General features: G+C 36.5%; 1 long non-coding RNA gene across 1 annotated transcript; it reads left to right on the top strand.

Annotated features, from left to right (window-relative positions):
- The first annotated feature begins 14,572 nt into the window (after window positions 1-14,572).
- On the top strand, window positions 14,573-16,188 carry LOC102487354 (uncharacterized). Its single transcript, XR_333943.3, has 3 exons — window positions 14,573-15,047; window positions 15,765-15,823; window positions 16,096-16,188. It is a non-coding gene; the product is annotated as an uncharacterized LOC102487354 (long non-coding RNA).
- Window positions 16,189-16,212: the final 24 nt, after the last annotated feature.

Below are 16,212 nucleotides of genomic sequence, written 5' to 3'. Positions count from 1 at the left end.
AGGAAGTATACAGTTGTAGTTCCTTACAATTTTATTGGCTTAAACCTCTTTCAGAAATAATTGATGAGGCTTGCAAAATCTTGTTAAAATCGATGTGACCAAAACGGAGGAGAAAAACAAGTCTGTAAATGAGAAAAGAGGGAAATAGCTCCCCTCATTCAATGTTTTCTTATTAAATTTAGGAAAACTAGAGAGGAGAATACAAAATATTTAGAAAATATAAGAGAATGTTTATTGCGTAAGCCAAATACTGCCAATATTTGGCTCCTAATTACCCAGAGATGGAGGAAAAAGAGAGAGGAGGTCTGGATTTCTGGTTCTTTCTCTGGTTCCATCTTGTGAAGGCCGCTGGGTGAGACATTAGCAATCCTGAATCCCCCACACCTGCTGACAGATTTTTCTCATCTAGAAAATCAGTGATTTCTATTGTTTCCTTTGTAAAATGTCCTTACGCTAAAATATTGTATAATCCTACTTTGGGAAATCTTGTTTAAATCACAATGTCATGTCACATTGCAGAATCCCCATCAAGTGTTTTGAATGCCCATTTCAATAATGCACATTTTAGAATTTCTTTCTCAGAATCCACTTAGAATTATAATTCTGGTTTGTTCATTTCAATGAGCACTAAGTATATACATTATGTTTTTAAAAGAATATATTCTTCTTTCCTTTTGAAAATAATTTATACTTGAAAATACACAGGACATTATAATAACTGATAATTTTCTATATTTCATCATTTTATAATAATATCTTACCCTTAAATTTTTATCCTACAGTTAGACCTACTGTCTTTCTGGAAAGTCAGTACATGATTTCATATTGAAAAATAAACATCTTGCCACATGCTTGCTCAGAATTGAACCTAATGTTTCTCAGACACTTTTACTAGTGAAAGTACTAATACTGCTTCTGTGTTTTTCCTGAATATTTCCCTAGAGACCTCCAGTCACCTGGCTTCCTTATTTCTTGCTACCTTTTTAAAATGAATAATTGCTTATTTAGAAAAATTCTTTGTAAATTATCTGAATTCTCTGAAGCATAAATGCATAGATAAGTATAAATACAGATACGGCTGCTGACACAGATGTATCAGTCTATATACGCAGACAGACCATAAAGGAATGAATGCGTTTCAGAAACAATTAGAAGACATCTGTGAGCATTCAGAGAACTAGTCCTTACACAAATTACTTAACCATTCCCATGTCAGTAATGATCTTTAATGAAGTAAAAGTCTTACTTTGTCAATGAAGTCAGCAGAAATGTGTTTATTATAACTGATCTGATAACTGATCTGAGTGGAATGTCCCTGATGACATCTTATGGTTTGAGATAACCTTTACTCACTCTCTCTTTTGAGCGAGAATTAATCAAATGTTAAGCAAATGTTCTTAATTTTTGGTTTCATGAACTCTTTTCACACTAGTAAATACCAGGCACTACGTGTCTGAAAACGTTTTTTAAGTGGGAAACATTTTTAAAAATGTAGTCTTTAAAAAAATGATTTATTATCCTCATAATCTTGTTTATATTACCTTGAATTGCACATAATTTTACAGTGTATTACATTGCTTTTTCAAAAGGGAATGCCATGCATGTCAGTCAATAGAGAGACATTAAAATCCTCACTTCATCATTCAATACCTTTTCATTTCCCCCCCGATTATTATTATTATTATTACAATTATTTTTTTAACCAGTCAATCACTATTTCTCATTTTGCTTGTAAAAAGACTTTACCCATCATGAAGTATTTCTCAAACCAATCTAGTTGAGAATACTATACATGTTATCATCGACAGGTAATAAATCATATCTGTGTCCCACTAATGTCATGCCTCTCTTATTTGTTCTCTTGGTATCTTTCCCACTCTTCTCTTCACCTCCCTCATTTCACACTGTCTTATCCTCATCAAGTATTTTCAGTGCTTTTATGTTCTCCAATATTTTGTTCTCTACCATAGAGTTCAGATAGTTAGTATATATTAAGTGGATACATACAATATCTTTCTTTCATAGCCTGGCTTGCTTCACTCAGCAATAGATCCTCCATATATGACCACTCTCTATCAAATGTTAGGGTCTTGTCATTTTTTATGGCTGAGTAGTATTCCATAGGGTATATATGCTGCATTTTTTCCATCTATTCATTAGTTTGTGGACATTTAGGTTGGTTCCATGTCTTGGCAATTGTGAATAATGCTGCAATAAACATTGATGTGCAAGCACTTTTATGACTGAGTGTTCCCCTGTCCTTTGGATAGATACCCAGACGTTGGATTGCTGGATCAAATGGTAGTCCTATTTGTAGATCTTCGAGGAACCTCCATATTGTTCTCCACAGTGGCTGAATCAGTTTACATTCCCACCAACAGTGTAGGAGAGTTCCCTTTTCACCATATTCCCGCCAACTCTTATTACTTTTTATATTCTCCATCTTTGTCATTCTGACAGGTTTTTATCTGCATCTCCCTTATAATGAGGGATTTTGAGCATTTCATTAAATGCTTTTTGGCCGTTCATATGTCTTCCTTAGAGAGATTTTGGTTCAGCTTCTTTTCCCATCTTTTAATTGGGTTAATCTTTTTTTTTTCATAAGGCACTTGAGTTCCCTGTGTATTCTGGTTATGAGTCCCTTCTTCTGAGGCATATTTAACAAAATTATTTTCCCTTTCTAAGGGTTGTCAATTCACACTTGTTACTGTTTTCTTTGCTGTGCAGAAACTTCTTGGTCTGATATAGTCCCCTTGTCTATTTTAGGGATTATTGCATGTTCCTTGGGAATCTTATTTAAGAAGTCTTTGCCTACTCCAATGTCTCAGAGAGTTTCCCCAGCATTTTCCACAAGTACTTTTATTGTCTGAGGTCTTAGGTTCAGATCTTTGATCCATTTTGAGTTGACTGTTGTTAATGGTGAAAGATGGGGGTTCAGTTTCATCTTTCTGTAGGTGGATATTCAATTTTTCCAGCACCATTTACTAAAGAGGTTTTCCTTTTCCCAATAGATTGACTGATATCCTTGGTCAAAAATCAGTTGGCTGTAAGTTTGGGGGTTATTTAAAAAATGTAATCTTAAAGGTAAATTTATTATATTAAATATCTTGATCAAAATATCTTAGAAATAGCCAAATAGATAGTATAATCATGGGTATTTCTTTCTGAAAACTACAAATAACAAGATCTGATGTCAGGTAGTATAAAATGTTATGATTTCAAGAAAGTGATGAGTATAAATGAAATCACATAATATCTGTGACTATACTGCCATATAAAATATTCATTTTAATTCGTGACAAAAGCCTGAGGTAGCACCAATATGTGGGTTTTATCTACATGCAAAACAAAAAGGAGTGCTATAATTTCAGGTAGAGGTAAGTGAATATAAAAATAGAATAATTTCTCATAAGGTTTATAGACACTCTGGTATAAGAATTTCCTTTAAATGTGAACACCTGGGCACTCATCAGATGTGCAGGAAGATGGTAGCTGTAGGACCTCTCTGTTACCTTCTGACAGGCTGAAACCTCACCAGTGTTTATCTCTACCACGAGATGCCATTAACTTCACAAGCACGATCATTTCTCAGTGTTTTTGTGCTTGCTTAGCATTTTTTTCCCTTTGTCTTTTTTTTTTTTCAATAACCTTTTATTTTTAGGGGCAAGTAGATGGCATGGTTAATGCACTGGACTCATATATGGCCAACAGTGGTTCAAGTCCTGGACCTGGTGGTTTGCTTTTTCACTTTCCCTCTCTCTCTCTCACTGCTTCTCTCTGGTGTGCACATGTGCCCTGTAGCATATTGAAAAATAAACAAAATTAAATAATTTGTAAACAAAACAAAACAAAAAATTATTTCATAAAATTTATCAACACAGTTTCAAATTCCAGGATGAATTTCTCCTGATTTGTATAAACCTTGACAATTATTGTTTTCTCTAAACATCTCTCAACTTAATTATGTGTTTTCTTACAACTTAGTCAAACCACATCATAGGTCTTCACAGTGGCTGTGTGAGTGACTATGTAATACACGAAAGTGTATATATGCATATGTGGATGAATATAAGTAGATGACCTATAGGTCATCTATAGGGACTAGGGTTCTGAGCAAGGCAATTTCATAACAATGATTCATGTGAATTGCTTTTGAATATTTTCTGTTTTATGAAAGTAGTTTTAAAAGGATCATCAAGAACTAGGAAGGGACACTAAGCTGAGTGAGAAGATTGAGCCGTTTTTCCTTTGCAAAGTTTCACAGTTTGTATTGCTGGTCTCTGGATTTCTGATGACTGCAAAGTCAGACTGTAGAGGAAGTCTCTGATAAACAAGTGAGAAGAGGTTCCCTACCCTCAGTGCTGCTGTCACAGTTGGCACTGAGAGGTCTGTCTTCCAGATTCCCACCTGTATTTTATGCTCTCCACCCCTGCAGTTTCCCCTGCTCTTTATCCCCCTAGTAGGAGCCAATGTGCCCCATCCACTGACACTGGGCTTGACCTTGTGACTTGCTGTGATCAATTCAATGAATGTGGTGTCACAGGCCCATGTGACACCACATTCAGACAGAAGCTTTAAGTGTAATTGTGTGGTGCAGTCCAGTTCTGGGACTTCATCCCTCTGTCATGAGGACAGATTGTTTCATTTGTAGCTGCTCCTTTAGGCTGTGTTCCAGAGTGAGAAGACATGAAGGAAGAACAGATCTGCACTTAACCTGCAGTCAGAGCTGAGCTAGGCCATGCTGCAGCCCTTCCATAACATGAACAAAAAGTAAACGCGTATTGTTATGAACCATGAGTTTTTGTTATGCTGGAATGTTGACCAATATTGGCAAAACTCCAGTGACTGTCTCATGCTGCATTCTGGGTATTCAGAGGTTATGTCCTCTCTTAGCATTAAGTGCTTGCCAGTGTCAAAGTGACCGTTGTCTAGTTCCACATTTTGACCTTGACTAAGTGTGTTATGAGATGTAACTCCAGTCATTCTGAAATGGTTCAAAATCACAGGAAAGGCATTCTTGAAAGCAAGCATTTTTGTATGTACTTATTCTTCCCACTTAGGGGGCTGAGGCTTCTACAGGGGGCTGGTTCTTAAACACAAAGGCATTTGGAAGGCCTCAGGCTTCACGTATTTTTCCAGAAGTCCAAAGGAATGACGCTGGCTGACTTCTCCCAGGCCTGAGTAAAGAGGGGTATAATATAACTTCAAATATTTCAAGTGTGGAACTTTTTCATCTCTCAACCAACATTTCTTGAGAACCTACTATGCGCAACGTGTGATGTTAAACTGTTCCAAAATTCTTAAAATGTCAACACTGTGCTCAAAACGTTTCCAGTCCAAAGGGATGGAAGGTAGTCACAGATAAGAAGAAATAAGGCAGAGCAAAATCAGTTCTCAATTAAGGTAAAAAAAAAATAAAAAGGAAAAAGAAAATGAAATAAAAAAATAATGAAAGAAAACAGAAAAGAGCTACCGTAATTAGGAGAGGTAACGTCTGTACATTTCTGGAGGGATCATATTCAAGAGCAAGGGCTAAGAGTCAGGCCTGGCAGGCTTTAGAATGAGCCACTTCCTTTTTCTGTCATCTTGAGCAAGTCACTTACCTTGGTTATCTCATCTGTAAAATGGAGATCATAATACCTATTCCACAGAGTTGCGAAGATGGGGTGAGATTAAACATGTCAAGTGACTGTCATAGCACTTGGCACATAGAAAGTGCTCCTGAAATGGTCACAGCCGTAAAGACTTAGAAGAGAAGTGGCATTTAAACTGGGTTTTAATGATGAGTAGCATAACAGGTAGAAAATGAAGAGAGATACATTTCTTTTTTAGTTGTTTTTCTTTTTTTCCTTTTAAGTTTTTTGCCATAGTGTGTGTGTACTCACTGGAAAGAGACAGAAGGAGGGGAAGTAAGAAATCACTCCCCACAAGGGCATGGCCTCTCCATAGTCACTTCTCCTCCATTCTCCTCTCAGGATTTTGGACATGCATGCACACACACACTCAGTGGAGTTTTTAAGACATCAGGTCTGAGAGTCTTGTTCTGTCATGTGGGATACTAGCACCTTAACCACATCACCTGCTGGCACTCAGACACATATTTTTAATTCAAAGGAGCAGTAAAAAATCTAAGCTACTTTAGAAAAAGAAAAACTACCTCTGCTGAATCTGAATAATGTATTTATGAAAAAAAAAATCTCTGCAAAAGAGCAAGGTTCAGGTAGATAGGTTAAGACTGTTTTCCCAATTCATACAGTCAGCAAGGATCAGGGCTCAGATTTGAACCTGTACTCTTCTGCAATGGTTATGCACCTTCTAAGATACCAGCCTGCCTGTTTTCCAGGAGCAAAATGTGAAAGACTCACCTAATTTTGATTTTGTCAGACATGATTAATGTTTACAGAGCTGAATAACTTACAGTACTTGAGGCAACACGGATAATATTTTACTTTTTAAATTTTTCTTTTTAAATTAAGGTCTCTTAATTATAAAATAATACTATTCATTGCATACATGTGTAATTTGGAAAGTACCAAAAATAGAGAAGAGAAAAATTCCTCTAACTCCCATTTTCTAGAGGAAACTGGAGTCAACATTTTATATATTTTTCTAGCCTCTTTACTTAAGGCATGCCATTTTTGAAATACAATATTGTGGTCATAGTTCTTTATATTTATTTTACTCTGGCCTATTGTAATTTATGAACCCATTATTTATTTTTTTAATATCAAGAAGAAGGCTATAGTGACAAACTTAATTAAGGATCCCAGATATCTCAGCATATCAAGTGTAGAAGCGGAACAGACATTAACACTATCCTGGTTAAGAGATGGACTGTGGGACCAATAGGTGGCATAGTGGTTATGTTCCTGGACTCTCTCATGGCCAGCCATGGTTTGAGTCTCAGACCCAGCCACTTGAAACTCATGCTGGTGTTTTTGCATGCATGCCCCAAATCAAGAAAAGAAACTGAAGAAAAATGGATTGTACTGTGGCCATCCCCCTTTGGGGGTGATTTTTCACATTCTGAATCTCTGTCTCACTCTGTCTTTCCAGCAAGCACACACACCCTACAGCAAAAATATCTATTAAAAAAAGAGAGAGAGATGGATTGTAGGAATGGTACTGCATTAGTTTCTTATTGCTATAGCAACACATTACTACATATCTGGTGGTTCAAAATGAAATAATTTAGTAATTATATGTTTCTATAAGACACAAGTCTGAAATAGGTTATGAAGGGCCAAATTTAAGGTGTCAATGTGGCTGTGCTCTTCTTCAGGCTCTATGTGCAACTCTGTTCCTTGACTTCAGCTTCTAGAGGCTGCCTGCATTCCTCAGCCTGTGACCACATCACTCTGTCCTGTGCTTCCATTGTCACATCTTCTCTGCCTCTTCTGCTTCCCTTTCCCTCATAAGAACCCTTGTGATTAGGCTATGCTCATGTTGACCTGAGCGGAGTGATCTTTACATCTCACGATCCTAAGTTTAATCACACCAGCAAAATCCCTTTTGTCCATGTAAAATAACACATGCACAGGTTCTGGGGATTAGGACATGGACATCTTTTGGAGGGACATTGTTCTGTTTCTATAGGTACCTAGGATTCTCTTCCCTTGTATTTAATCCAAGATTTCATGGTTTCAGCATCTGTAATATTGTAGATTGTTCTGCAGAGGCTACATATTCCCATATTCTTCTGACTCATGATGACTGAATTCTCTTGACTTTCAGTTCTATATCTTCTGTACTAGCTTGAGAAAATGTAGGTTTAGCTTGAAAGCACAGCACACCTATTAATGACACTAAAGAAAGCAGAATCTCAAGCAAGGAGGGGGTTAAATGATTGACTAAGTCTAGTTTTCTAGATAAGTAGCTTAGATAACAACTATAGAGGGGTTTGACTCCAGGCACGGTATAGTTGAGAAATGGGAATCTATTCCACTGATCTATCCAGAGACAATTTCTATATTTTCCTTTATTTTAGGACATTTAAAGTAAGAGTTTAAAGACCCCCAGATCCAGGACTAGCAGATGGCATATGGCTAGGTCGCCTGACTCTCACGTAGTCGACCACGGTTTGATTCCTGGATCCAGTGGCTTAAAACTCACACAAGGCACATGTGTTTGCTTGTCTGAAATCTGAAGAAAAGAATTGAGGAGAAGGGCTTGCAGCATGATCAGCCCCCGGACAGTGACACTTTCTGTCTGTCTCTCTGATGAACACATGTACCCTATAGCAAAAATCTCTCTCAAAAAAAAAAAAAAAAGAATCCTCAGATCTAACCACTACTCTTTCTCATGGGTCTCCTGCTCTGCTCTTGCTAGAACCTTGCCTTCTGACATGAATTTGCACTTCAGCAACCACTTTTCCAGTTGCTCTACTCCAACTGCAGGAGACTCTCCTACTGTGAAGTGTATCAGTTCATCAGCCAAATTTCAACTGTGTTTGTTGTACTGGTTTGTGCTTTCAATCTCTCTGCCATGGGCTTTACTGTCGTTACAGTATCCTGGTACCCCGTAAGGGCAAAATAACATTCCCAGCCTTACTGTAACTTTTACAATAATCCTGAAGGAATGTGGATCCCTAAGGCAGCAGCGAATGAGAATTATTTCTGTGAGACTCATCCCACCTGCCTGGAAAAAATGGGAATTCTGTGAGACTCATCCCACCTGCCTGGAAAATATCAATAAAGAGTACTGCATTCACTTCTCCTACTGGGGATTACGTAGATAGCATTAGAAAGGTTTGGGTTAATGGAAAGCTACTAAATTGGTGAAATGACCTCAGTAGCTGGGGGAGGCTCAGGGGCTCATCCAGGAGGTTCTGATACCCCAAACAAAGACCTTGAGTCACCTCTGATCTCAGGACAAGAAAAAATTGCCATGCCCCTGAGCCACAATCATTGTATAGAATGGCACGTAGAGGGTCACAAGTACACAATAACCTTTAGGTCAGTCCTTAAGCTGCTTATCCCAGAGATAAAATAGATATTCCACTTTAGTATATATTAACCTTGTCTTTACTTAACCAGATAAGATTTCTATCTAGGCCTTTGTAACAGGTAATCTGCTGCCACCGTAGCCTGAGGCTGAAGTTCTCAAGCTGGCCTGGGGCTGAAGTTCTCAAGATGGTCTGGGGCTGAAGTTATCAAGCTGGCCTGGGACTGACGTTATCAAGCTTCCTAAAAGTCCCCACACCCAAAAGACCTTTCCTGGTAATCAAGACCTAAGAAGAGAATACACCAGACAAATGGACTCCCTCTCCCTGAGGGTTGTGACTGTTTACACCTAAACAAAATAGACATTATGTTTTATGATTATTGTTCCTATGCTTTGAATACTTTTTAGAGTAAAATCTTTTACTTCCCTTTACCCCTCCTACTCCTGTAAAACTCCCTCAATAATAAATACGTATGTCTCTTAGCCATTGAGGCTGCAGTCTTGAGCTTGCTCTGACCGTAGTTGGCTGAGAAAATGCTGAAGGGCATAGAGGTCTCTGCCTGAATTCCTTCTCACCTGCGTCACCTTCCTGTGTACGCGCTTCAACCTACTCCAGCTGGAGCAGGTCCCTGGCAGCTTCTATCTTAACTCTGGTGGTCAGGGTTGTGAATTTCAGCTCCCAGATTGACTTGACATCTTTCAAGTATCTGAGGAAGGCATAATTTATGTAGATGGGATGGCCCAGGCAAAGCTTCTGGTGCATTCTGTGAGAACAGATAAGGAGATGGGAGTGTAATAATGTGGCTGGAGCAAATGAATTGAGGGAGAATGAAATAGAATGTGGTCAGAGAATTTTTCAGGGGTAAGACTATGTGAAGTCTCATAAACCATAGTGACAGATCTAGAATTTGATTCTAAATACAACAGGGCTTAAGATTTGGGCTTTGAATTATGAATGCACCACAGACCTTAGAGATTAGGCTCTGATGTTGGAACTAGTCACGAGTCAGTAGTTTCAGGTATGTGTGTGTATGTGTGTATGCATGTGTATGCACACTGCTGTGACTAAAATCAACCTTAGTACCCTGCCCTCCATACACTAACTTTGCATGATGACCCTGATCTTACCATCTGGTAGAAGGGCTGGATGGTGAGATTTTAATTATTCTTGGTTAAGCTGGTTGACTTTACAAGTTTCTGCTGATTGCTCAGAAATGGATGACAAAGACCAGGCCATTGCAAATCTTTGGAACTCTGTCCCTGGTGCTGACTCCCTGTGTGAGCTCCAGCAAGATGTCCTTGTCCCAGTGTGACAGGATGGCTGGATATACCTGTCACCACCTTTTGAGAAACATCAGAAAGTCAGTTGAAGTGGGTTGGTCTCATTCACTCTCCTGTCTTCTATATTACCAACAAAGCATTCTCTGTATAGCACATATCTAATAAATGTACATTGGCTGGAAAAGATAAATTAATAGCATCGAAAGAGAAGTTTAAGAGAAAGATGCTAAGAAGTCTTTGAGAAAACCCTAGTTATTTATCCTATGTACTTTTCCTTGGTTCACTTTCTTATAGACATATATAGAAGATTGCTTTGGTAGAATTTGGCAAAAAGTTTTATTTTCATGTGCTAAATTTCATTCTCTAGATTACTTCCTATGGAAGACATGTTTTTGTTTTTTTCTCTCCTGATAACAATTTTATCCTTCTGAAAAGAAACTTCTCTCTCTTTATAAAGCTGCAGATGTTGGGTAAGACTTCAGGAAAACTCTCACTAGCCTTTCTCCTCCTACACACACACACACACACACACACACACACACACACAGTTCTAGTAACATATGTAACATGACTGAAACTCCAGTAGGCATTTTTGGTACCATTAAAGAAATATCAGGAGAATCATGGCATAACATATGTAACGTGACTGAAACTCCAGTAGGCATTTTTGGAACCATTAAAGAAATATCAGGAGAATCATGGCATCCTTGACTCTAACATACTTGAGTAACCGAGCCAGAGCAACCCCCCCCATATCAACTTCATTATTACCTAAGTAAAAGAAATCCTAATATGTAGGTCATTTTCTGTCAAATTCAAACCCTGAGAGAGATACGTTAATGCACAGTGTGACATTCCGCCCACTAAAGCAATGAGTGGCAGAGCAACTGTGGCAGCAAATATTCTACTTGCTCCCATACATTTCTCAGCCCTTAGATGGGGTTCTCCACTTGGATTTGGTTAGTAGACTGTCATGCTAATACGTCTTTTCAGGCTGAAGCACAGGAGAGATCTCTTATAGAAAATATGGAGCTAGGAATCAAAGTAGCCTGTATCACGGAGTCACTGGTTGAAGTAGTTGAAGACAACTACTCTGGACAACTCCCTAGACCTATAGTAGACTTCAAGTGAGAAAGAAAGAAGCTCTTGTACCAAGTCACAGAGTTAGTTGAATTTGTTTTTATTCTTATGCCCGCTTTAGCCCCAGTATATCCAGGATCTATGATTGGCCTTGGGAAGCTGTGAATCCCCAGAACAGGATGCTAAATGTTGCAAATATGTGATTATGTGCATCTTGGGTAAGAGAGGATACATAGATTTCAGCATATTTTTAATGTCACTCTGATCTAAAGAAATCATCAAGAACACTCACTTACAGGATAAACTCTTCTGAATGCCACGTGTCTTATATTGGAAGCATTTAAAATGGCTCCTTTGCACTATCCCTTCCTATTTGTCCCAAACTCTCATTTCCATGTAGAAGAATCAATTTGAACTTAGAGTTCAGATGTTTAGGGAAGAGTATAACAAAGAGTTTTTTCTAGCTATATAATCTCATGTAACTTACTTTGCTTCTCTGGGTCTCAGTTTCCTCATCTGAAAAATAGGCAGAATTTTTAAATATGTGTATTATTAATATGTATACTTTTCCACATTAATTTCTAGATAAATATTGTCTAACTTTTACTATAGTCCATATATTTTTACTTAATTGTTTATGTGTAAATGCTCTATCTCTACCCTGACTTTAAGTCCTAAAAAGCTAGAATCAGATCTTATGTTTCATTTTACTTCCTGTAGAGCAGTGATCTCTGCTAGAAATATAATGTGACCTGCAATGTAATTTCAAATTTTCTAGTAGCCACATTTGAATAAGTAAAAAGAGAAAGGAGACATTAATTGTAAATTTTATTTAACCCAATATATCCCTAAATCTATAATTATAACACGTAATCAATATTTACAGATTAATGAGACATCTCATATTCTTTTGCTTGTATTGTCTTTGAAGTCCAGTGGATGTTTTCTACTTACATTGTATCTTAATTCAGACTAGCCACATTAAAAATGCTAGATAATCATATGGTTAATGGCTACCATATTGAACAGTACAGATACAGGGCCTAAAATAATATCTCTTGATTATTGGGTTGATAACTTGTGACTATTGATTGACTATGTTTATTATGGGTTGATAACTTGTGACTCTCCTTTCTAAATATTCTTTTTAAGGCAGACTAATTTATTGACTGCCATTTTTGTATTCTTGATTGTGTTTCATGTGGTATTGATGTTATACATTTTATGGAATACTCTGCCTAGAAATTTCCTATGGATTTTTTTGCTTTCTACTTAAACAAGTGTTCTACTGCTCAACTTACATTATGAGTTCTCCATGGCCCCTATGAGAGTCCTCAGCCTGAAGCAACCTCATCCTTCAAAGTCATATTGTTTATCACACATTATATATCATATAATTTTTCTTATATATTATAGTTGACAACAAATATGTCCTGATGACTACTCACTATTACACTATGGGCTGGAAAAACCATTTCTACTCTTCAGAAATATATGTTGAACTGAGAAGATTATATTTAGAAAGGCCAAAGTAAAGAATACATTTATTTGGTACAAGATCAATGATACAGACCAGTGTTCCCTAAATGTTTCTTTGGACAATAGTTCTATTATTAAGCGCCCTTCCCAAAGAGGTCTCTGGGATTAAATAAAATTCTTGAATTCATATTTAAACAACATTGGAAAGATTTCTGTTAATACAGGACTTCTCCAAGACTTTAAATATGCCTATAAATAGTGTTGTTCTCCAAGAACAGGATAGCACATGCAGCAGTTCCAAAACGTGATTGATTCATCATTTTGTCTCTTGGAGCACTTTATATAATGACTGTTTCATAAAACCTGATTTTATAAATGTTGGCCTAGAACACAATGGGAAAATTAAGAGTTATAACTGGGCTGAGGAGTGTCTTCAAATCACAGAGGAAGATTCCCAGGATAGGTAGGAAGATGTGGAGGTGGAGAGTTTGAATACCAACCTCAGGAAGGTTTAAAACAGCGGCTGTGCTTTTGGTGGTTGTGTAGATGTTTTACACAACCTCTTTATCTCCTGAACATTTTATCCATTTTCTCAGTTTATTTGCTCATCCTATTTCCTCAGTCTGAAAATCCCTTCCCGCCTTTTCCCTCTTACAAACACTCTTCTGAGCACTCAAGACCCAGTTTAAATGCTTTAATATGTCTCTCTAATTTCTTTCCAAATGTGAATTCTCCCTTCCTTTGTGACCCTTGCTCTTTTATAGTTTAAACACCCATTAATGTCAGGTCATAATTATTGATATCTTTGTATTCTGCATGAAGTCTTTTGTACTTTTTATTCCTGATTGCACTGAACCTAGAATTTTGTACACACTTGTCTTCAAAGGCATGCATTGAATGGATAAATGAATAAGTAGGAACTTGAATGTCTTGTTATTTTTATATAGACAGATCGGAAACTTCATCAAGCTGGAACTGTGTACCCTATTTTTTAAAATAAACTTTTAATTTTAGATTAGTTTCGGTTTTACAGAAAAGTGCAAAGATAGTAGAGTTTCTATATCCTGTACACTGAGCTTTCTCTATTATTAACACGATAAATTAGTGTGATGCTATTGTTATAATCAATAGACTAATATTGCTACATTATTACTGATGTTTTAATAAAAATTCATTCATTATTTATATTTCCGATTTTCTTGAATGTCCTTTTGCTTACGGTATCCTGTTTAGGCTACCATGTTATATTTAGTTGTCATATCTCCTTACACTGTGATGGTTTGCTATACTTTTTTTGGGGGGTGGGGGTTTGCTATAAGGCATGTGCACTCACCAGACAGACTGAGAAAGACAGAGACAGAAAGCGAGAAATCACCCTCCAGGGGAGATGGCCACACCCCAATCCCTTCTCCTCCATTCTCCTCTCGGGATCTTGGGCACTCACGCACATATGCCTGCAGTGAGTTTAAGCCGCGGGGTCCGGGACGCAAACCACAGTCCACTACATGGGAGTCCAGTGACACAGCCATTATGCTAACTGCTAGTCCCTGTTATACTTATTTTTGATGACTGACAGTTTGAGGAGACTGGCCAGGTTTTTTTTTTTTTTTTTTTTTTGAATTTTTTTTTTTACTTATTTTTTTTTTTTTTTTTTTTTTTTTTTTTTAATTTGACCAGAGAGAGAGAAAAAGTGAGAAGTCATTATTTATCATAATCCTGTTGGCCTCTGAGCTAGAGATGTTATATTATGGGTTTTTGCATTAATATTTTAAGAATTCCTAAGGTGATGTTAGATTTCCACACAACCTCACTTCTAATTTTCAGGATTTGTAGCAAATTAGTAGAGTTCATTCCTTGCTTTACTGTGGTTACATACATTATGGCTAGTTTATTTATCCTGAATGGTGCTCTAAAAATGTTGAAAGAAATGAAAGTTTCTACAGTGGTTGAAGCTATCATTTCCAACCCTCCCCGGATATCAGTCTCACAGGCACTGCCGAGGCACCATTTCAGCATTTATCTCCTTTGTTGTAATTGGGTATCCAAGAATGTTTTTTTTTCATTACATATCATAATCATACAGTCGGGTAGAGAAAAGAAATAAGAAACATACGTTAAATTGTTTTAGAAAGTGAAAATATTTAAACGTTTAATTAGAACTTATGTGTATATTAAATTATTTTTTGTGAAAATAACTAATATTACCAAACACTGTTTACTTTTTACAGCAACAAGCATTAGAACTAGCTTTGGATCGTGCAGAGGTGAGGCATGACTAAGTTACCTATTGAAATAATGTCTTCCATTGAAAAAATACCCTCAGTTTTAAGAGATTTCTTTATGTGATTTTTCTAAGAAGTATATTATTAGGGCAACTATACAAATAATTTTACTGTAAAAATATTAGGACATTGGAAAGACATGGAGTATTTTTCTGTGTTCTTCTATGCAAAAATACTTCTTGACTCATGATGACCCAATACCATATGATGTTCAGTTCTTCTGTTATTTGGAGTTCTTAAGATGATAATGCTGTGGAATAAAAATCACTTGGATAAGGACATAGCATTTCTAATATATTTTTGTTTTGACAAATTTTCTAATTACTTAGTCGAAGGGCAGAATAGTTTTCAAAATAAAGTCCTTACAATTAAATATATGATTTTTAATACATGAAGCATATTCAGAACAACCAGAAAACATAGAGATTATTTCTGACCTGTGAAATGAGAGTTCTGGAACTATATGATTTTATTTATGCCATAGTAGTGAAATAATACACCTAATCTTAGTGCAGTTGGAGTTTCCCTTATTTGTAACATATTTAGACATTAAGTAGTTTTTGTTGCAAAGTTTAATTCAACATGTTAGAGACTTAAGTGATGGAATAGTTTTTTTTCAGCCTGCATATATTTTAGATAGACTTAATACAGATACACAAAGCAAAAGGCAGCTTATTTTCATAAACTTTTCTTTTCTAGTATGTCATTGAAAGTGCCCGGCAGAAACCTCCTAAAAGGAAATACTTATCTAGTGGAAGGTATGAAAACTTAATAATATCTTCAATTCATTAAAATATAATGATAGTCACCATTTATTGCTTTCCTATTGGACACTGAGCTAGAAATGTTGTTGGTTCTTTCTGAATATTAGGAATTTCTAAATTGATACTGGCTGCCTTATTCCATCCCAGCCCACTCCAAATTTTTGAGAAACTGGGGGAAAATATTGAAAGTTTGAGAAAAAATTGAACTTACTTCATGAATATTAACATTTTCTGTATCATCTTTGTCTTACCCATTTTTATTTTAGAAAATCTGTATTTCAAAAACTTTATGACTTGTATATTGAAGAATGTGAAAAAGAACCTGAAGTTAAGGTAAATATAAATTTTTTATGTTATTGTGAGTTTTGTAGAAGAGGAAAAAT

This window comes from Tupaia chinensis, unplaced genomic scaffold (genome assembly GCF_000334495.1).
Source record: "Tupaia chinensis unplaced genomic scaffold, TupChi_1.0 Scaffold000117_2, whole genome shotgun sequence".
NCBI classification, from domain to species: domain Eukaryota; kingdom Metazoa; phylum Chordata; class Mammalia; order Scandentia; family Tupaiidae; genus Tupaia; species Tupaia belangeri.
This window is presented reverse-complemented; position numbering and strand designations above follow the sequence as displayed.